A 24276-nucleotide genomic window follows, 5' to 3' on the forward strand; every position below is an offset into this window, starting at 1 on the left:
GTGGAGGATGGCCCAAGTCCCCGGGCCCTGCACCCGTATGGGAGACCAGGAGAAGCACCTGCCTGCTGGCTTCAGATCAGCGCGATGCACCGGCCGCAGCGGCCATTGGAGGGTGAACCAACGGCAAAAAGGAAGACCTTTCTCTCTGTTTCTCTCTCGCTATCCACTCTGCCTGTCAAAAAAACATTTGTTCTGGAAAAGAGGATGGCTCCTTGCTGGTGCCCTAGTGACCTTGCACATGTCCACTAAGTCCCAGAGGCGAGGCAAGGCTTCCACTGAAGTTAATCTGAGTCTTGGTAGAACACCCTGTGATGCTCTTGGAATGAGAACACGTTGTGAGGAGCTGCTAAGAGATATTCTCTTACTCCCCTCCTTACTTACCCAGGAGGTTGTCCTGAGACAGTTCCTTATCATCGCTTGGGTGCTCATAAGGTCTGAAGCTTTCTGCTTTGCCCACTTGGGGTACAACTACAAGTGCTACAACTGCTAAGCTGCTGACAGCATGATCCCCCTCCCCGCTTCTTTTTTTTTTTTTTTTTTGACAGGCAGAGTGGACAGTGAGAGAGAGAGACAGAGAGAAAGGTCTTCCTTTGCCATTGGTTCACTCTCCAATGGCCGCCACCGCACTGCACTGATCCGAAGCCAGGAGCCAGGTGCCTCTCCTGGTCTCCCATGGGGTTCAGGGCCCAAGCACTGGGGCCATCCTCCACTGCACTCCCGGGCCACAGCAGAGAGCTGGCCTGGAAGAGGGGCAACCGGGACAGAATTCAGCGCCCTGACCAGGACTAGAACCCCTTGTGCCAGTGCCAAAGGCAGTGGATTAGCCTATTGAGCCGCGGTGCCGGCCCTGCTTTGTTCTTTATTCCTGACCTTTATTTGTAGGACTAGGACCATGAGGATCTGATTCCTTTGACTATTCCTTTCACTAGCAACATAAGCAATAAACTAAGTCTGAAAATAAATTATTACATATTTCCTTCCAAATTTGTCAGACCTTGACCTTGCCTTGCTTGTGTGCTCAACATTTTTTAGGTAAATCTATTGTTTAAATCTCACCTGAAAGCCTTTGACAAATATGATAATATTTTAAACAAATAACTCAATGTATAGTTTATTGTATCTTCATAATCACCATGAAAATAAGCTATTATACAGAAATAAAAACAGAGTCAGAGGGGCTCATCAATTTTCTCAAGATCGTACTAAGCAATCGAGCTCAGTCTAAATGCAAATGTGGCTCCTAGTTTAGTGCTTAATGCATTTGCTACTGTACTTTTTAAAAATATTTATTTTATTTATTTGAAAAGTAGAGTTACAGAGAGAAGTACAGTGAGAGAGATAGAGAGAGATAGAGAGAGAGAGGTCTTCCATCCATTGGTTCACTCCTCAAATGGCCGCAATGACTGGAGCTGGGACAGGCCAAAGCCAGGAGCCAAGAGCCAGGAGTTTCTTCCAGGTCTTCCACATGGATACAGGGGCCCAAGGATTTGGGACATCCTCTGATGCTTTCTCAGGCATATTAACAGGGAGCTGGATATAAAGTTGAGCAGCCGAGACTTGAACTGGCACTCTTTTTATGTTGGCACTGCAGGCCGGGGTTTTAACCTGCTATACCACAGTGTCGGCCCCACTATTGTACTTTTATAGCATATATTTTCTTTGTTTGTTTTGCTTTTTAAGATTTATTTTGTAAGAAAGAGAAATTTTATAAGTACAACTTTAGGAATATATTTATTCTTCCTACCATACCCGCCTTCCCCACCCACACTCTCACCCCTCCTCCTCCCTCTCCCCTTCCCAGTCCCATTCTCCATTAAGATTCATTTTCAATTAACTTTGTACACAGAAGACCAACTCTATACTAAGTAAAGGTTTCAACAATTTGCACACACACACACACACAAACTGTTTGAGAACTAGTTTTACAGTTAACTCTCATAATACAGCTCATTGAGGACAGAGGTCCTGCATGGGAAGTTAGTGCACAGTGACTCCTCGTGTTAATTTAACAATTAACACTCTTATGTATAATGTCAGTGACCACCTGGGGCTCTTGACATGAGCTGCCTAGGCTATGGAAGCCTATTGAGTCCACAAATACAAATACTCGAGCAGTATTTGTATAAAGCCATAAGCAAAGTGGAAGTTCTTTCCTCCCTTCAAAGAAAAGTACATCCTTCCTTGATGGCCACTTCTTTCCACTGGAGTCTCACTTACAGAGATCCTTCATGTAGAACATTTTTTGCCACAGTGTCTTAGCTTTCCATGCCTGAAATGCCCTCATGGGATTTTTCAACCAGAACAGGAAGCCTTAAGGGCAGATTTTGAGGTCAGAGTGTTACTTAAAATGATTGTCATTCTGAGTCTGCTGTGTGGACTGCTTCTCATGTTGGAACACTCTCTCCTTTATTATTGCCATACACTTGATCCTATTTATATGATCACTTTAACACCTAATCCTATCTATATGTTCACTTCAACACTTAATATGATCACTTTAATATTTAAGATGGCATTTTTGCCACTCAGATTAATGGGATTTGGGGTCCCATGAGAGGTTTTTAAACTGTACCCTTAGAAGTAAGTTTGTATGATGTAGAGCTATACAGCTTTACAGTTACAAACTTCCTCCTCCCTCTCTTATTCCCAGTCATACTTTTTTTTAAAAAAGATTTATTTATTTATTTGAAAGTCAGAGCCACACACAGAAGGAGAGGCAGAGAGAGAAAGAGAGAGAGAGGTCTTCCATCCGCTGGTTCACTCTCCAGATGGCTGCAACAGCCGGAGCTGTGCCCATCCGAAGCCAGGAGCCAGGAGCTTCTTCCAGGTCTCCCATGCAGGTGCAGGGGCCCTAGGACTTGGGCCATCTTCTACTGCTTTCCAAGGCCATAGCAGAGAGCTGGATTGGAAGAGGAGCAGCTGGGACTAGAACCGGCATCCATATGGGATGCCAGCGCTTCAGGCCAGGGCGTTAATGCACTGTGCCATAGCACTGGCCCCTCCTACTCATACTTTTTAATGAGATCCATCTTCAATTGACTTTATACACATATGATTAACTCTATGTTAAGTAAAGAGATCAACAAATAGCATGAAGAAAAACAAAAAAAAGGAAACTGTTCCTCATGTTCCTCAACAGTCAAGACAAGGGCAGCTCAAGTCATCCCTTCTCGAAGTATCAATTTCACTTCTACAGATTTTGTTTTAGGTGCTCTATTAGTTCTCACAGATCAGGGAGAACATACAGTATTTGTCACTTTGAGACTGGCTTATTTTATTATGATGTTTTCCAGATTCATCCGTTTTGTTGCAAATGATTGGATTTCATTTTTGTTGAATGCTGTGTAGTATTCCATAGTATGCATATCCCATAATTTCTTTATTCAGTCTTAGGTTGATGGGCATTTAGGTTGATTCCATGCCTTAGCTATTGGGAATTGAGCTGCAATAAACACAGGGGTGCAGATAACTCTTTTATTTATTGATTTCACTTCCATTGGGTAAATTCCAGGAGTGGGATGGCTGGGTCATATGGTAGGTCTACATTAAGATTTTTGAGGTATCTCCATACTGTCTTCCATAGTGGCTTTACCAGTTTGCATTCCCACCACCAGTGGATTAGGGTACCTTTCCCCCCACATCCTCACCAGCATTTGTTGTTTATTGATTTCTGTATTAAAGCCATTCTAACTGGGGTAAGGTGAAAGCTCATTGTGGTTTTGATTTGCATTTCCCTGATGGCTATTGATCCTGAACATTTTTTCATGTGCCTGTTGGCCATTTGGATTTCTTCTTTTGAAAAATATCTGTTTGAGTCTTTTGCCCATCTCTTAATAGGTTGTTTGTTGTGGAGTTTCCTGATCTCCTTGTATATTCTGGTTATTAATCCTTTATCAATCGCATAGTTTGCAAATAATTTCTCCCATTCTGCTGCTTGCTTCTTCACTTTCCTGAGTGATTCTTTTACAATACAGAAACTTCTCAATTTGATGTAATCCACTTGTTAATTTTGGCTTTGATTACCTATGCCTCTGGAGTCTATTCCAAGACCTCTTTGCCTGTGCCAATGTCTTGCAGGGTCTCCCCAGTGTTCTCTAATAATTTGTTGGTGTCTGATTGTAGATTTAGATCTTCAATCCATTTTGAGTGGATTTCTGTGTAAGGTAGGGGCCTTGCTTCATACTTCTGCATGTGGAAATCCAGTTTTCCCAGCACCATTTGTTGAAGAGACTGTCCTTGCTCCAGGGATTGATTTTAGCTCCTTGTTCAAATATAAGTTGGTTGTAGATGCTTGGATTGATTTCTGGCGTTTTTATTCTGTCAGCATATATTTTCAATGTCAGATTGGCATACTTTAGGTAACATATAACTGAATGACTTGTGAGTTGCCCCAGTGAGGCAGAATCATGTCTCTGGTGTGGCAGCATGGAGTGCTATGTTTTACTCTTACAATAATTCTCCACATAGTTTGCTTCATGTATTAGCATACACTTTTCCACATTGAGGTTTATATTCCACTCTCCTGACCACTTACGAGATATTTCTGCAGTTTTTCACTACTGACTTGGCTAATGTAACTCAAAATAATGAACTGCAAATGTGTGTGTTCTTTATCTCCCAAACATGTATGAACTAAGGTGGACCCTACTGCTGATCCTCAGGACTTTCTACTCTTGAAAACTAAAACTTCTAGGATAAGATTTCTCCCTCTCCTATATATAGCAATTCTGTTTGGAAAGTTCTTAATATGCATTTCTGTATCATTTGCAAGAATGAAAAATTACAGGTGACCTAGATATCCATTAGTAGAGAATTAGATGAATAATGCATATACCATCTACACAATGGAATGTCATATAGCATGAAAAAACGAAGCAGATAGATAGGTAATTATTAATGTAGTAAGTGACCATTATATAATTTTAACATTAAAAATGTACATATGGTGTTATTTCAATACATAGAAAAACAAAGAAAGACATTAAAATGTTAAAAATAATTTCTTGGGACAGTATATGTAAATTTTAAAGTTAACGTACATTTTTACATACAGAAGAAAAGAAATCTATTTCCATTGTAAAAAAGTAAAAATAACTGCAGCTGATGCAAAAAAATATATAGCAGCTGTTTTTTTTAACTTTTATTTAATAGATATAAATTTCCATAGTACAGTTTATGGATTACAATGGCTTTTTCCCTCCCATAACTTCCCACCCACCCACAACCCTCCCATCTCCCACTCCCTCTCCCATTCCATTCACATCAAGATTCATTTTCGATTATCTTTATATACAGAAGATCAATTTAGTATATATTAAGTAAAGATTTCATCAGTTTGCCCCCACACAGAACACAAAGTGCAAAATACTGTTTGAGCACTAGTCATATCATTAATTCACATTGAACTACACATTAAGGACAGAGATCCTACATGGGGAGTAAGTGCACAGTGACTCCTGTTGTTGACTTAACAAATTGACACTCTTGTTTAAGGCATCAGCAATCTCCCCAGGCTCTAGTCATGAGTTGCCAAGGTCATGGAAAGCCCCTGAGCTCGCCGACATTGATCTTATTTCAACAAGGCCATAGTCAAAGTGGAAGTTCTCTCCTCCCTTCAGAGAAAGGTACCTCCTTCTTTGATGGCCCGTTCTTTCTACTGGGATCTTCTGTTCCGTTGGTCTATCCATCTGTTTCTGTACCAGTACCATGCTGTTTTGATTATAACTGCCCTGTATTATGCCCTGAAATCAGGTATTGTGATGCCTCCGGCTTTGCTTTTGTTGTACAAGATTGCTTTAGCTATTCGAGGTCTTGTGTGTCTCCATATGAATTTCAGCATCATTTTTTCCAGATCTGAGAAGAAGGTCTTTGGTATTTTGATTGGTATTGCATTGAATCTATAAATTGCCTTTGGGAGAATGGACATTTTGATGATATTGATTCTTCCAATCCATGAGCATGGAGATTTTTCCATTTTTTTGGTATCCTCTTCTATTGCTTTCTTTAAGATTTTGTAATTCTCATCATAGAGATCTTTATCGTCCTTGGTTGAGTTTATTCCAAGATATTTGATTGTTTTTGTGGCTATTGTGAATGGGATTGATCTTAGAAGTTCTTCCTCAGCCGTGGCGTTGCCTGTGTATACAAAGGCTGTTGATTTTTGTGGATTGATTTTATATCCTGCTACTTTGCCAAACTCTTCTATGAGTTCCAATAGTCTCTTAGTAGAGTTCTTTGGATCCACTAAATAAAGAATCATATCATCTGCAAAGAGGGATAGTTTGACTTCTTCCTTCCCAATTTGTATCCCTTTAATTTCTTTTTCTTGCCTAATAGCTCTGGCTAAAACTTTGAGAACTATATTGAATAGCAGTGGTGAGTGTGGGCATCCCTTTCTGGTACCAGATCTCAATGGAAATGCTTCCAACTTTTCCCCATTCAATAAGATGTTGGCCGTGGGTTTTTCATAAATTCATTTTATTGTATTGAGGAATGTTCCTTCTATACCCAGTTTGCTTAGGGTTTTCATCATGAAAGTTGTTGTATTTTATCAAATGCTTTCTCTGCATCTATTGAGAAAATCATATGGTTTTTCTTCTGCAGTCTGTTAATGTGGTGTATCACGTTGATTGTTTTGCAAACATTGAACCATCCCTGCATACCAGGGATAAATCCCACTTGCTCTGGGTGGATGATCTTTCTGATGTGTTGTTGCATTCTATTGGCCAGAATTTTGTTGAGGATTTTTGGGTCTATGTTCATCAGGGATATTGGTCTGTAATTCTCTTTCAATGCTGCATCTTTCTCCAGCTTAGGAATTAAGGTGATGGTGGCTTCATAGAAAGAATTTGGGAGGATTCCCTCTTTTTCGATTGTTCTGAATAGTTTGAGAAGAATTGGAGTTAGTTCTTCTTTAAATGTCTGATAGAATTCAGCAGTGAATCCATCTGGTCCTAGGCTTTTCTTTGTTGGGAGGGCCTTTATTACTGTTTCAATTTCTGTCTCAGTTATGGTTCTGTTTAGGTTTTCTATGTCTTCCTGGTTCAATTTAGGTAGGTTGCATGTGTCCAGGAATCTATGCATTTCTAATAGATTTCCCTGTTTGCTGGCATACAAGTCCTTGTAGCAATTTCTGATGATTCTTTTTATTTCTGTAGTGTCTGTTGTTACATTTCCTTTTTCATCTCTGATTTTAAGGATTTGAGTCTTTTCTATTTTTTTAGTTAGTTGGGCCAATGGAGTGTCAATTTTGTTTATTTTTTCAAAAAAGCAGCTCAGCTCCTCGTTTGGCTGATTTTTTGTAATGTTTTTTGGCTTCAATCCTATTGATTTCTTCTCTGATTTTAATTATTTCTCTTCTCCTACTAGGTTTGGGTCTGGTTTGCTGCAGTTTTTCTAGATCCTTGAGATGAATTGAAAGCTCCTTTATTTGGTGCCTTTCCAATTTCTTGATGTAGGCACCTATTGGTATAAATTTTCCTCTTAGCACTGCTTTTGCTGTATCGCATAAGTTTTGATATGTTGTGGCTGTTGTCCTCATTTACTTCCAGAAAGTTTTTGATTTCTCTTTTGATTTCTTCTATGACCCAGTGTTCATTCAGGAGCATGTTGTTCAATCTCCATGTGTTTGCATACGTTCTAGGGATTCCTGAGTTGCTAATTTCCAACTTCATTCCACTATAGTCTGAGAAGCTGCATGGTATGATTCTAATTCTTTTGAATTTGCTGAGACTTGCTTTATGGCCTAGTATGTGGTCAATCCTAGAGAAGGTTCTATGTACTGCTGAGAAGAATGTAAATTTCTTATGTGTAGGATGAAAAGTTCTGTAGATATCTGTTAGATTTATTTGGGCAATGGTGTCATTTAAATCTATTGTCTCCTTGTTGATCTTCTGTCCTGTTGATCTGTCTTTTTCTGAGAGTGGAGTATTGAAGTCCCCTAGTACTATTGTATTGGGATCTAAGTCTCCCTTTTAGTCCCTTAACAAATCCTTTAAATAAATCAGTGCCCTATAATTAGGTGCATATACATTGATAATCGTTATATCTTCCTGTTGAATGGATCCCTTAATCATTATATTGTGCCCCTCTTTGTCTCTCTTAACAGTTTTTGTGTTAAAGTTTATGTTGTCTGATATTAAGATGGCTATGCCCGCTCTTTTTTCATTTCTGTTGGCATGGTATATCTTTTCCCAGCCTTTCACCTTCAGTCTGCATGTATCTTTGTTGGAAAGATGTGTTTCTTGTAAGCAGCAAATAGATGGGTTTTGTTCCTTAACCCAATCAGCCAATCTGTGTCTTTTAACTGGACAGTTCAGGCCATTAGCGTTCAATGTTACTATTGATAAGTAGTAACTTTGCCCTGCCATTTGCTAAAGATATTTTCTAATATATGCTTTGAGCTTCCTGTGATCTTTTGCTGTGAGGTTTCCTTCCTTTACCGTCTTTCATATTGGTGACCGTGTTTCTGTGTGTAACAGATCTTTAAGCATCTTTTGCAGGGCTGGACGAGTGGCGACAAATTCTTTCAATTTCTGTTTGCTGTGAAAAATCTTTATTTCACCTTCATTCACAAATGAGAGCTTTGCAGGATATAATATTCTGGGCTGGCAGTTTTTCTCTCTTAGCACCTGGGCTATGTCTTGCCATTCCCTCCTATCCTGTAGGGTTTCTGCTGAGAAGTCAGCTGTGAGTCTAATTGGAGATCCTCTGAGAGTAATCTGGCGTTTCTCTCTTGCACATTTTAGGATCTTTTCTTTCTGTTTCACTGTGGTGAGTTTAATTACAACGTGTCGTGGTGAAGATCTCTTTTGGTCATGGTTACTAGGGGTTCTATGAGCTTCCTGTACTAGGATGTCTCTGTCCTTCTCCAGACCTGGGAAGTTCTCTGCTAGTATCTCACTAAAAAGGCCTTCTAATCCTTTCTCTCTCTCCATGCCTTCAGGAACTCGTAGAACCCGAATGTTGGGTTTTTTAATAGTATCCTTTAGATTCCCGACAATATTTTTTAGATTTCTGATTTCCTCTTCTTTTCTTTGGTTTGCCTGTTTCCTTTCCTGTTCTCTGTCTTCTAAGTCCGATATTCTCTCTTCTGCTTCACCCATTCTGTTTTTAAGGCTCTCTAATGTGTTTGTCATTTGATCTATTGAGTTCTTCATTTCATTTTGATTTCTCTTCACTATCACACTTTCCTGTTCTACTAGTTTCTGAATTTCATTTTGATTCCTCCTTAAGATTTCATGTTCTCGAAGGAGAATTTCTATCCTGTCCAGTAAGGATATCCGTAGTTCAAGAATTTATTTTTGAAAACTTCTAATTGTTCTTATCATAATTTTTTTGAAATCCGTATCTTGCATTTCTTTTGTCTCATCCTCCTCATAATCTTGAATTGGGGTGTCTTGTTCATTTGGGGCGTTATAATATCTTCCTTGATCTTGTTCCCTCGGTTTCTGTGTTTGTTGCTTGGCATTGTGGAGATATTTTTTGAATTCTTCTTCCCTCGCTGTTGTGTTTTTTTCTTGTTATACTATGACTGTGTTAAGTGGACTTTTCTGCTTTTGGAGGAGCCTTAGAGGCTTGAGGCTTGAGATGGGTGTGGCCAGAGAGCTTTGCTTGGTTCTTCAGGGTTAAGGGTGTGCCAAAGGTGACACACTCAGGTTAGGCATGGTAAATCTCTCTCTCTATTTATTTATTTATTTATATATATATTTTTTGATTCAGGAGGGAAGTAATACCACACAGCTGAGCGGAATTGAAGGTAGTCAGCTTCCAATTGCTGCCTTCTGTGGGTATATTATTCGTTTGCTTTTTCCCCAGGACCACACAAAGAATCTGTGCTGCCCTCAGTATGGGCTCAAATTCTCCTGCAGTCTCTCACAGGGTTGCCAAGGTTACCGAATGTAGCATCTCTGGAGAGTACTCACGTGAACTCTGTGAGTTCTCTCGCCCACCGTCTCTTTTTTCACCGCCTCAGTTCATTAGCTCCAACCTTTCACTAAGTCCTAACCTCCTGTTATTTCACCCCCCCAGAGTTAGGTTTTTCTGTTTGACTGGGGGCCGGTGTAGCTCTCAAGTCGCGCACAGCCCTGAGATCGCTGGCACACCTTTTACGTAAGTCTAAAATGGCTCCTGCTCTTTGTCTCCTGCTCGCCTTTGTGAGGTGGGTGGAGAGAGACCGTACTGGTCCCTTTTTTTCCCCTCTCTCCTGTAGTTAGTCTGGTGAACTTTCCCCAGCGGGGCTTCAAGCCAGTTTCCCCGCTGATGTCTTGGGTTACAGAGCTCACCTCCCCTTCCAGCGCAGATGCGTAGACTCCACTGTTTGGCTTCCATGGGCGTCCTTGCTCTCCCTGCAGGTCATCCGTATCACATCCACTAGATCCGGAAGAGTTTCCTCTGCAATTTTTCCCCCGAGCCTTTCCTGAGATTATCATAATTCCACTTTTATTAACCTATCTTTTTTTTTTTGACAGGCAGAGTGGACAGTGAGAGAGAGAGAGAGAGAGAGAGAGAGAGAGAAAGGTCTTCCTTTGCCTTTGGTTCACCCTCCAATGGCCGTTGCGGCTGGTGCGCTGCAGCCGGTGCACCGTGCTGATCCAAAGGCAGGAGCCAGGAGCCAGGTGCTTCTCCTGGTCTCCCATGGGGTGCATGGCCCAAGCACTTGGGCCATCCTCCACTGCACTCCCGGGCCACAGCAGAGAGCTGGCCTGGAAGAGGGGCAACTGGGACAGAATCCGGCGCCCCGACCGAGACTAGAACCCGGGGTACCAGCGCCGCAGGCAGAGGATTAGCCTATGAGCTGTGGCGCCAGCCCTTATTAACCTATCTTTTCCCGGACTATCAGTGTGCATCTTCTCTATTCCATCATCTTGGCTCCACCCCAGCAGCTGCTTTTTAACAACTCAATAATTTAGAAACTGCAAAATGTTGGGCAAAGGATTTTTCATTCATTTTAATTAGTTTCTAAGCATTTAAAAACGTGCAATATTAAATATAAATGCAGATTTCCAGCTTCTCTTGAATAGTGAGAAGATCTGGCCAGCCACAGTAGTCTCACCCAGCAATCACTGGCTGAAGGACAGCTACCTCCATTTTTTGGCATAGGTTCTCCCCAGTCACCCATAGCCTCCTCTTGGAACCAGCCCTCTTGTGATACTTGGCTGGCCAGATAAACATTGGTTTCCATTTTTCACAGTCCCTTTTGCTTTCTTCATCTTCTCTGTAGTCTATTTCCTTTTCTCAATTGAGGAACAGACAGGGACCCTTCATCTTCAGCAGTGCATGTGTGCAGACAGAAACTATGGAGTGCTGTGTAAAAAAATGTCAGTGTTCAGGTAGGAGAGAAACAAAGTGAGACTGAGGTCGATGTTATTAGCCAAGATAGAGCATCAAAGAAAGTGAGAAGGAAAGATTAAAATGGACCAGCAGGGGTTCGCTGCTGCCATCATGGCAATGAGGCAGATGGACAACACGAGGCCTGTGGTTGATTTGCTTTCAGAGGCATTACTCCTTATGAGTATTTCTTAATTAGCGCTTGCTAAGGTGGTACACCTATGCTACCCCAAGGAGCTACAATGTGGTGGAATGAGAAGGCCATGCCAAGGTGGCAACTGGCAAGCGAGCGTCAGTTAGTCAGGAATGGCTTTGAAACCCACCTGGCTTTTGTATGAGGTGAGCAGTGGCCCCTAGAATTGGGGGTGAATCTTACTTGTAGGTTCTCCATTAAAGCTGCTGGCTTGTGGAGATTTGTGATCCGTAGTAAGGACCGCTTGCATTTGTGAGAGCACATCTCTCCCCCATAAGGTCATGGAAACCTCAGCAATTAGTGGAAAGATGGTTCCTGTATCTCCATTGTCATCTCGCCAAGTTACGGGCGTGATGACTTGACCAGCCAATTTTAATCCTCCAACACCTTGGAGGTCAGGTCCGGGTGCTGTCTTCCAATGTTGTATTTTTCTTGCATCCCTAGCTTTTAAAACAGTAACATCTGCTCCCGTATCAATTAAACCCACAAAGGCAATGTCATCTAAATATAGGGTCAATTTTGGCCTCAGATTGAAGATGGGCATCGACCAGTTAATGGTAGTGGGACTCCCTCTTACTTGCTGGGCTGAGGGCTGCTCCACTGGGAGTTTAAAGGTTTGGTCTTGCAATCTTTTGCCCAATGAAAGCCTTTTTTACATCTGGGACACAGCATTTTGGGCTTGCCCCATCTTTTAGTGTTTGGGCAGTTTCGCTGTAGGTGTCCTATTTCCTGGCATCCCCAACAAACCGGAGGGTCATTAGACTTCTTTGTGCTCAATTTGTTAATGGCTGCAGTCAGGGCCTGTATGGGAATATCAGCAGGGTTTACCTCTTTTGTGGCTACTATCCATTTAGAAATGTCTTCATTACGGACTGGGGCAATTGCTGCTTTTGCCTCTTTGGTAGCACCTTCCCAAGCTAATTGTTTGACCAAATTGTCTTGATCAGGGCCAGGCAGTAATCTTTTCTCTACTGCCCCCAAGACTCTGGTAAGGAAATCGGGGAACCATTCGCTTGGGCCTTGAACTAGGTTTCTAAAGAGCTGACTATAATTAGGAGGATTTATATTTTTTAAGGCTCTAAGTGCCAAATCTCTGACCTGATCAAAATAGGCAACTACTTCAATGCGGGCCTGTTCTTGAGGATATATGTAGGTGCCACGGCTTGTAAGCATATCAAAGGTTACTGCTATTCCATAGGCAGCATTATTCCTTGCCACAGTTTCAGCCTCTTCCTCATAGGAGGCTTTCCACTGTAAAAACTGTGGTCTCGACAAACATGCCTTGAGCAGTGCAACCCAGTCAAAATGAGTTTGGAGGTTTGTTGCCCATTGTTTGAGCACTTGTTCAAAGTAGGGAGAGTCAGGACCTGACTCTTGAGAAGCCTTTTTTAGCATAGTAAGGTCATTTATGGCTGTTGGAATCCAGGGCCTAGATTCTGCATCTGCTCCTATATTAACAACAAATGTGCAGGTGGGACGGGGTCCAGCAGCTGCCCTAAGAGCTTGGGGTGCCCAAGGACTGCCACAAATGTGGGGATCCTCACTGGGTGCGGATGGGATGACATTACATGAGTTATTGTGTAGAGGTCCTCTTAGTTCATCCCACGGGTATGTGGGGGGTGGCTGACTAGGCATTGCTACCTTGTTTGCTACATTGTTTTTTTCACTGTCGGAGCTCTCTCTCCCTAAGTCATCAACCATTGTCTGTGAGACAGGGACCTGGAGTGTCAGGCTCCTATCACTCACAGATTCACTATCTTTGATAATCTGCACAGGATTCTGAGAGGGGGATATCTTTCCCATGTCTGAGCACTTAAGAGCGGCACGCGGCGCCGCGGCTCACTAGGCTAATCTTCCGCCTTGCGGTGCCAGCACACCGGGTTCTAGTCCCGGTCGGGGCACCGATCCTGTCCCAGTTGCCCCTCTTCCAGGCCAGCTCTCTGCTGTGGCCAGGGAGTGCAGTGGAGGATGGCCCAAGTCCTTGGGCCCTGCACCCCATGGGAGACCAGGAGAAGCACCTGGCTCCTGCCATCGGAACAGCGCGGTGCGCCGGCCGCAGCACACTACCGCGGCGGCCATTGGAGGGTGAACCAACGGCAAAAGGAAGACCTTTCTCTCTGTCTCTCTCTCACTGTCCACTCTGCCTGTCAAAAAAAAAAAAAAAAGCGGCACAGTACGCCAACTCTAGCCAAAGGAAAGACACGTACAGCACTGTTGCCGTAACAAAGCAAATTCCTAGCACCTCAGCTGTTGATGGCATTTCGCAGGAGGTTTCCCTACGTTAGACAAACAGATAGTGGTGTATCAGATTGCACGTATGTCCTGTGCTTAGTGGGGGACTTCCTTGATTCATTAGGTCAAGGCGGTATGCCCACACGGTGTCTCCGGAGCGTCACCTCTCTCGAGTGAGGGAAGATGACTTGGTTCCGAATTCTGGGATGAGATCCTTTCCATCCCAGACCCCAGCCCCTATGGTTAGGTGGAAAGACCCCCTGACAGGAGAATGGAATGGACCACACCCTCTGCTAACCAAAGGTCGAGGATATGCTAGTGTCTTTCCAGAGAACGCGGAACAGCCAATTTGGGTACCAGCCAGAAACATCAAGCCTGCAACTGACAGCCAACCAGAACCAGCTGAACAAGACCGAAACTCCGCCTTGTTAGCAGATGCACCTGCCCTATCATCCTACCCTGAGAAACTGCCCAAAGCCATATCTGTTACTGTTGTGTACCCCACTAGCTCTGGTCAGCCACTCAAATGGCCCACAGCCTGTGTGTGGTCATGCCATTCCTGATAACCGTTATTCCTCATTTCTACCCCTATCTGAGCAAGCAATCCTGTGGTCTCTCGATTTGAGCGCTGGTTAGTCAATGACGGGTAAGATCCCCTGGGGGACAACCTAAGACAGGCACAGCTGCGTACGGAGACCACATGGAAATGGGGTCAACAATGGTATGGCCAAGAATCATGCCTCCCGTTGCTCAAAAATAAACGAAAAGTGGGAAATGTGGTGGAATGAGAAGGCCATGCCAAGGTGGCCACTGGCAAGCGAGCATCAGTTAGTCAGGAATGGCTTTGAAACCCACCTGGCTTTGGAAACTGCCTGGCAACAGGCTGTGATTGGATGGCTTTGGAAACTGCCTGGCAACAGGCTTTGATTGGATGGATTTGAAACTGCCTGGCGACATGCTGTGATTGGATGGATTTGAAACTGCCTGGCGACAGGCTGTGATTGGATGGCTTTGGAAACTGCCTGGCAACAGGCTGTGATTGGTTGGGGCATAGACCGCCCCTTGACCAGATTGGCTGGTCTTGGCTATATAAGCTGTTGTACCAACGGTAATAAACGAGTCTGCCGGCTACTCGCCTCAAGCCTGCTTTCACCCGACTCCCGGGGTCTGTGTGTTGACTCCGCGCCTCTTGCCCCCACCACGCTGCTTCTCTCAGAAACGAACCCACTGCAACATTGTTGAGAACTCAACGGCAACATCACAAGACACTGCATTGGAATGTTTTGGGGTCCCAAAGTGCTGTTTGAAGCATTGAATAAGGATACCACAACTACAGCAGCTGCAGATTTTATAGCAAAACTGTGGGATGATGTCTCAGGAGATGAATTGGTGACCCTGGCTCCTAAACACATGGTCAACGAGAAAGTGAATGTAACACAAGGAAGCATGTGTTGTTCCACACAATGAAATACTTGTCAGGAGTAGCCAGTGGGCAGATTTGCCTGAAAAGACAGGATTGGGAGGAGACAAAGAGCATGCCTGGCAGTCCCTCCAGCCAGGGGCTGTGGCAGGAGAGGCTGATTCCGATTTGTTGATTTCCTTTATGAGCTCAGAGTGGTGCTTCTCCAGATGTAAAGCCACCTGGGAATTATATGGCACCTCTGCAAGTTCCATATGGAGCTTAATACCCATATTTTTGACGTTAAGGTACTTTTTTATTTCAAAGAAAGTTGTTAAAGAACATTCTTGTACTCATGCATGTCTAAAGTTGCTGTGTTACAAGTTACACACTTGTCCTATTTTACAAGATAACATCAAATCATTTTCTGAAGTTGTAATAGGTTACACCCCCACCATCAATAATAATCAATAATAGTAACTAAATACAATGGACTTCAAAAGTTTCAAGAATAAGTGGAATTAAAACCTAAAAATAAAAAAAAATGAGCTTTATTTCTCAATGTAAGTTCCATTAACTTTAAGACGCATTGGTAAACAATAATACCATACACTTAGTCCATCTCTAAAGAACTGAGGATCCTTGGAATTCAACCATATCAGTAAGTTTTTTTACATATTATTAACTGAAGAAAATTTTGTGTCATTTAATGATTTTATAAGATTAGGAAACAAAAATCAGTCAGAGGGAGCCAAATCAGGCCTGTAAAGTGGGATGCCTGGGGTGGCATTCGGCGCAATGGTTTAAGATGCCATTTAGGACACCTGCAACCCATATCAGATTCTCTGAGTTTGATTCTTAGCTCCCTTTCCAATCCAGATTCCTGTCAATGTGCACCTTGGGGGGCATCATATGATGATTCAAGTACTTGAGACCTAGATTTTTAAAAAGAAATTTATTTTCAATAGCCATATTTTCATGGCATCTTCCTCCCCAGCCCTGGATGAAGCAGATACATCCCTGGAAAAAGGGCATTTTGGTTAACAAGTAGGAGGATAGAATTACACATGGATGCTTGTGACTTCCAGCTCACCAGACCTACCTCGCTGCCTTCCAAGCCCAAATCATTCCCTCCTCAGATTTCTGTCCCTCAGTCTTAAGAAGGTGTGGAGGGATGAGGTTCCATCTTCTGTACCTATTTCCTGCTGAGCAGGATCATATTCTCTGCCTACCCCAGGTTTGGAATACTCTTCCTATCTCATCTAATGGATCCAGTTCACAAACCGGAGGATTTTCATCAATCATGGACAATAACTGTGGCCCCTGCATTGTCATTGTTACTCTGCAAAACTGTTGAATTCTGAAACATATAAGTTTGTCAGTCAGGATGAGCATAATTGGACAAAGATGAATTTCAGGTGGGATCTTTTTTAGGAAAGGAAAAGTATATCCTATTGTTTCCCAAATAGTGGGAACTGATAAACTGTCACCGCCTAGGTTATAAAACCATTCATCCTGGATATAAAGATTTGTAATGTCTTTCTCAGTGAGCATATTGTTGTTAGGGTAGATGTGACAGAGTTCATAGATCACTGCACACGGTCCTCCTTGTTCTATCAGCATATATTCTAAGGCAAACGAGTTGTGTACAACTACCTTAGATAGAGCATCCAGATTTGAGTACTTGCAGTAGAAGCTTGTCCGAAGTGTAGGCTAGATTGCCTCAGGCAATATCCAGATTTTTAAAAATGGCTTCTTGAGGCACAGCAGGATCTCCATCTCCTACTATTCCAATAGAATAAATCACTAGGGATTTTTCCTGCTAATAGGAGCTTCCTGAGAGAATCAGAAAAGTTAGATAAAACATGTCTGCTATAAAGTGTAACAGGGTTACTATGACAAAGGCAAATTTTACATATCTTTTAACTTTTTGAAGAGGTATTTGAGGTCTTCAATTGGCTCAAAAGAGTTGGCAGACTTATTCTGTGCATGCATCCTTGAAGACTCAAAAGGTAAATGTTTAATTCTTGACAATGCTTGAAATGCCCTATAATTTGATTGCAGTAGGAGTGCCAAGTAGCACTTGGAAAGGTCCCTTCCACTTAGGTTGCAGTTGGTCAGAAGACGATCCTTTTTTCCAAGTCTTTTTTTAAAGATTTATTTATTTATTTGAAAGAGTTACACGGGGAGACGAGAGGCAGAGAGAGAGAGGGAGGTCTTCCATCCGCTAGTCCACTCCCCAGATGGCCGCAACGGCCGGAGCTGTGCCCATCCAAAGCCAGGAGCCAGGAGCTTCTTCTGGGTCTCCTATGTAGGTGGAGGGGCCCAAAGACTTGGGCCATCCTCTACTGCTTTCCCAGGCCATAGCAGAGAGTTGGATCGGAAGTGGAGCAGCTGGGACTTGAACTGGTGCCCATATGGGATGCCAGTGCTTCAGGCCAGGGTGTTAACCCGCTGCACACAGTGCCGGCCCCCTTCCAATTCTTTAATAAAACTAAGTCTCTTGAGGGAGAGAGACTGTGACTGTTGACATCTAGCATTGGAGAACTTTATTACCATACTCCATTAGAGGCTTTTGTACCTGACCTAGATTAATAATATACTTTATCTGATCTTCAGTTTCCAAGTCAAAGAGGATGTCAGAGGTGAAGAAGGGCCTTCCACATAGCATTTCAAATTATATCATTTTTAAAGCAGACTTAGGTTCCCTTCTCATCCTGAGGAGGGCAATAGGCAGTAATTTGAGCTATGTTTCTGGCATCTCTTCACAAAACTTAGCCAGATTTTTCTTATGACTATCATTATCTTTTTCAGTTTTACCTGAAGACCAAGGTTTCCAAGAGGCATAGAGATAATAAGAGTTCCCTAGAGTAGAGGCTGTCTGCTGAATCACTTTAGACACAAATGTGGTCCCATTGTCACTCTGGAGTGACCTTGGAATACCAAAGCAAGGAATTATTTCTTTTAGGAGGACTTTGGCTACCTCTTTTTTTCTTTCTTTTTTTAAAAATTTATTTATTTGAAAGGCAGAGATACAAGAAGAAGAGAGAGAGAGAGAGAGAGAGAGAGAGAGAGAGAGAAATTTTTCTATCCACGTGTTCACTCCCCCCAAATAGCTGCAATAGCCAGGGCTGAGCTGATCCAAAGCCAGGGGCCAGGAGCTTCTTCTGGGTTTCCCAGGTGGGTGCAGGGGCCAAGGACTTGGGCCATCTTCTACTGCTTTCCCAGGACATCAGCAGGGAACTGGATGGGAAGTGGAGCAGCTGGGACCTGAACTAGTGCCCATATGGGATGCTGGCACTGAAGGAAGAGGCTTGTTATTCTACACCACAGTGCTGCCCCTTGGATACTTCCTGTGCCTTTTTCATTTGTGTTGGAAAAACTTTTATAATCCTGTGAAAGTAGCAATAAATACTAATAGATATTCATAATTATTTGCTGAGGGAATGTTAGTGAGGTCTATTTGCCAGTCTTCACCTGGATGCCTTCCTCTCCTTTGTACAGGAGTGAGTAAAGGGGGTGGCTTAATGTGATCACTAGGGTTATTTTATAAACAGAGGGCACAGGACTGACTTATTTCTCTTATGACAGTGTGGAGTCTTTTCTCTCCAAATATCTGAGAAACATATGCATTAAACTCCTCTTCCCAGATGGGTGAAGTCATACATTTCCTTAATAATTTTCCATTGAGAGCCATTGGGAGCCTGACCTTATTACGTCCATTGGAATCTTTACTATAGACTGGTTGTTGAGCCCATTCTATCTCAGGCACGATACAGTAGGATTTTAAGTTACATTTTCAGGTTGAAGTGTTAAAGTTATTTCTAGAACCTCCTATGCAGCAGTTTTTTGTTGTCTTATCTGCTATTGCATTTCCTTTACTAACATGGCTTTCTTCTTTTGTCTCCTGCAGTGTATAACAGCCTCTTCCAGAGATTCCAGTACAGCTTGGAGAGCTAATATCTCTTTCATATTTAATGAGAGAGTTCTTTGAAGTCAGTAGGGTTTTTCTTTCCAAATTGATGCATGTGCATGAAACATAAGGAAAGCATATTCAGAGTCTGTTTAAATATTGTCTTTGGCCTTTTCCTAGTTGTAAGGTTCTAGTCAAATCACTAAATTAAACATTTTGAGCTGGAGTGTTAGATGGCAATGTCTGAGTTTCCATTGCCTGAGTAAGATTCACTGTGGCATAACATGCTCTTCTAACTCCTTTCAAAAAACTATTGATATCAGTAAATCATTCAATATCTTGCTTTTTAATAATTTTTGTCTCATAGGTCAGGCCTACAACAATACATCTGCTATATGGTCTCTACAGACGAGTGAGTTACTTCTTCAGTGCCTTCAGATGGCAATGAAGTAGCCAGATTGAGGACTCCACATACCTTGACAATTACCTCAGATGAGTCTATAAAAACAGCCTAATGTTTTATAAAGCATCCTCCTATTAGCCATTGGTATCCTTTAATTTCAAGAACTCCTTGCACCTGGTGTGGAGTTTGACCTTCAAGTGACTGACTGAAAGTCAGCTTTGTGGTCTCCTTCACCAAAGGTGCTGTAATAGCAACTGCCATTAAGTATGCAAGCCATTCTGCAGCCACTAAATCTAACAGTTTAGAAAAGTGGGCCACTAGTCCTGGAAGTAGGCCCAATTACTGAGTCAGTACACATAGATATATCCCTGTTTCTTTGCTCCAAACATAGTGAACATATTTCCTAAGTTAGAGATTCCTAGTGCTTGAGCTTCTGTTAATAGATGTTTAATTCTTTGTAAGTCTTCCTACTGCTATCCTGTCCAGTAAGGTCGGTCTGTGTCAGGATCCTTTAAAGCCTCATATAAAGGTTTGGCTATCAACACATATCCTAGAATCCATATTCTGCAAAATTCTGCCACTCCCAGGAATGTCTTTAGCTGTTTCTTTGTCTGTGATGGCCTTATACATAACATAGCCTCCTTTTCCTCAAGTGAAAGAGCATGCTTTCCTGGGATCAGGATATATCCTAAGTAGCTTACCTCTTGTTCAGAAATTTGGGCTTTGGTTGGGGGAAACTCTATATCCCTGTTTCCCTAAAAAGTTTAAGACCTGAATGATATTTTCATCTGAAAACTTCTCATAGGAACTGCAAATGATAATATCATCTACATATTGTATATATATAGTATATCTATATATGCATAGATAGATAGATAGATAGATAGATAGATAGATAGTAGGGTTGCTACATTCTTTAATTGGAGCTCTCTGAGTTCCTTTGCAAGAGCATTACCAAATAACTATTTCCAAAGCCTCTATAATACAGAGGTCAAGTTCGGAGATAGCATTAGAGTTGAGTCCCATTCATTTGCCATGTTTCTCCATTTCCAAGCTTGTATTTTGGCCAAATGGTAGGTATTACCAAGGAAAATAAACTTCTTAAATTATGCCATTCAGTTTAAGAGTTTCACAATTATTAGGCAAGCATACTAGGGGTGCACCCAAGGAAATGGATGTAGAGTTACCTATAGCTGAGTCTCTTCGGAACCTGGGAAAACAAAAGATAGAAAGAGCTCAGCAGCCCAGTTTAAAGGCTCCCTGCAGGTTGATCTAGCCAAGTGTCCCACAAATTTTTTGCTTCTAAGTTATCTGGCCACTAGATGGTGCTGCCACTATAACTAAGGTTCCAGTAAACCTAGGAAAGCAGTATCTGATTAATCATTATTCGGGGCCTTTCACCTCTGGAACCTCAAATATTTGGGGACTGGCACCTGTGGCTGCTAGGGCCTTTCACTTCTAGGGGACATTGAACCACACACTGGGAGGCTATGCTCTGGGGTGATAGAAGCCAGTGTAAAGCTGAGATCAGCTTTCAGTGTTTAGTTGAAATCCTGAAGCTCTAGCACCCTGAATGTTCTCAGGGATTATATCACCATATGTAGAGCTTTCAACTGTAGTAGAGACTGATCCCCACACCTGATGTCTGTGCTTTAGGGTGGTACCTGAATCAAGCTGAAAAAAATTGCAGCCCTGTCTACCTGGCATGCAGCAGGCAACTGGCCATGGAAGCTGCCATGATGGAGCAAAATTTGCCTGGCAATCTTCCTGTGGAAGTCCTGCCCTCCGTGGCCAGATGTGGAACCTCTGAAATATTTGGTGGTCCTACCTTCTGATGCTGGGCATGGTAACTGGGCAACAGAACTGTTTTCACTACTTCTTTCCTCCTGCCTAGTAAAAGGGTGGAGTTACCAAGCTGTGCACAACCAATTTTAACAAGGGGGGAAATGCCAAATTGAGGGGCTGGCATTGTGGCATAGCAGGTAAAGCCACTGCCTGCAAGGCCAGAATCCCATATGGGCACTAGTTCAAGTCCCAGCTGCTCCACTTCAGATCCAGCTCCCTACTGATATGCCTGGGAAAGCAGCAGAAGATGGCCTAAGTGCTTGGACTCTTGCTATCCACGTGGGAGATGCAGAAGAAGCTCCTGGCTCCTGGCTTCAGACTGGCCCAGCCCTGTCCATTGTGGCTACTTGGGGGAGTGAACCAGTGGATGGAATATCTAATTTTTCTCTGTCTGTTCCTCTTTCTGGGTATCTCTCACTTTCAAATAAATAAATATTAAAATACAAGTTGAGACATAAGAACAAACTAATTGGCCACATGGAGTCCATTCATGGAACTTGAATGCGAAGATCTGACCTGTCTTGCAGTGAAAACTAACTGTAAAAACATATTACAGCCAGTCTGTGAACACTTGTAAGTGGACATGAACCAGCCTGCTCCCTTCCTGTTTTTCTATCAGAATCCCCTTGTTGCTGTTCTTCTCCTGTAGACATTAGCATTAAGAACAAAAATACCAAGACTTACATTTTATTTTACTTTATTTATTTTTTTGACTGTGAGAAATGAGGAAATCCAGGTCTTTATTTTGTAATAAAAAGGCCATACCATGGCCCCAACCCCACTTCCTATCCCACAGTTTTAAAATATTTATCACGTTAGGAGACCCAGCAATCTCCTTCATGGCCATTTGAAGACCATTGAACTTGAAAGTTATACCCTTTCTTCTCTTAGAAAAATCAATAGCATTATTTACAGCATTCATTTTACAGACTTGCATTTTTTTATTTATTTGTATTTATTTATTTCCTCCACCCAAAGAAAAATCTCTTTTATTTAAGGAATACAGACTTCTTGCATTTCATAAGTACAGCTTTAGGAATATAGTAATTCTTCCCACCATACCTCCCCTCCCACCCGCTCTCTCACCCCTCTAACTCCTCCCTCTCCCATTCCCAGTCCCATTCTCCCCTAAGATCCATTTTTGAATAACTTTATACACAGAAGACCAACTCTATACTAAGTAAAGAGTTCAACAATTTGCACGGAAAAAATCCCTAAAACAAAAAACAAAACAAAACAAAACAAAAAACTGTCCCTCAACAGTCAAGACAAGGGCTGTTCAAAGTCATTGCATCTTGAAATTAATTTCACTTTTTTTAGAAAGTTAATTTACTTTAAAGAAGCGCCCAAGAGTGATACATCTTTTGCGAGCACTCAGACATAACTATAATACAATTATTTGAGAACAGAGGTCCTGCATGGGGAGTTAGTGCGCAGCAACTCTTGTTGTTCATTTAACAATTAACACTTTTATGTATGACATCAGTGATCACCGAGACTCTTGACATGAGCTGCCTAGGACTTGGAAGCCTTTTGAGTCCACAAACTCCGTTGGTATTTAGACAAGGCCATAAGCAAAGTGGACATTCTCTCCTCCCTTCAGAGAAAAGTACATCCTTATTTGATGACCACTTCTTTCCACTGGGGTCTTACCCACCGAGGTCCTTCATGTAGGGAGGGCATTTTTTGCCACAGTGTCTTGGCTTTCCATATATGAAATGCTCTCACAGTATTTTCAGCAAGACCAGGAAGTCGTTAGGGCTGATTTTGAGGTCAGAGTGTTATTTAAAGAGTTTGTCCTTCTATGTGTCTGCTGTTTGTACTGTTTCTCATGTTGGAACATTCTCTTCTTTTTAATTCTATCTGTTATTATTACCAGACCCTTAATCCTATCCATATGATCACTTTAACCCTTAAGATGGTATTTTAGCACCCAGCTTAAGGAGATTTGGGGTCGCATGGCAAGTTTTTAAACTGTAACCTTAGAGGTGAGTCTGTAGGAATGTATGCAGAACTATACAGCTTGATGATTACAAACTTCATACAGTTCATAATTACAACTTTAGGAAGATGGAGAGTCTTCCCACCATGCCCACCCTCCCATCCATACTTCTTCTCCTCCATCTCTTATTCCCACTCTTATTTTTTTTACTGAGATCCATTTTCAATTAACTTTATACACATGTTTTACTCTATGTTAAGTAAAGAGTTCAACCAATAGTGTAAAAAAACCCTGTTCCTCAACACTCAAGACAAGGGCTGTTCGAAGTCATTACTTCTTAAAGTATGAATTTCACTTCTACAGATTGCCTTTGAGGTGCTCTGTTAGTTATCACAGGTCAGGGAGAACATGTCGTATTTGTCCCTTTGGGACTGGCTTATTTCACTAAGTGTGATGGTTTCCAGATTCATCCATTTTGTTGTAAATGACGAGATTTAATTTTTTTCCACTTCATTTAATTTTATTATTTAATTTTTTCCACTGTAATTTTCTCTTATGTTCTCTAATAATTTGATGGTGCCAGGTCACAGATTTAGATCTTTAATCCATTTTGAGTGGATTTCTTTTTTTTTTTTGACAGGTAGAGTGGACAGTGAGAGAGAGAGACAGAGAGAAAGGTCTTCCTTGGCCGTTGGTTCACCCCTCAATGGCCGCTGCGGCCAGTGCACTGCGGCTGGCGCACCGTGCTGATCCGAAGCCAGGAGCCAGGTGCTTCTCCTGGTCTTCCATGCAGGTGCAGGGCCCAAGGACTTGGGCCATCCTCCACTGCACTCCCAGGCCAGAGCAGAGAGCTGGACAGGAAGAGGAGCAACTGGGACAGGATCCGGTGCCCCGACTGGGACTAGAACCTGGTGTGCAGGCGCTGCAGGCGGAGGATGAGCCTATTGAGCCGCAGCACCAGCTAATCCATTTTGAGTGGATTTCTTGTGTAAGCTATAAGGTAGGGGTCTTGCTTCATACT

The sequence above is a fragment of the Lepus europaeus genome, chromosome X (genome assembly GCF_033115175.1).
Source record: "Lepus europaeus isolate LE1 chromosome X, mLepTim1.pri, whole genome shotgun sequence".
NCBI lineage: Eukaryota > Metazoa > Chordata > Mammalia > Lagomorpha > Leporidae > Lepus > Lepus europaeus.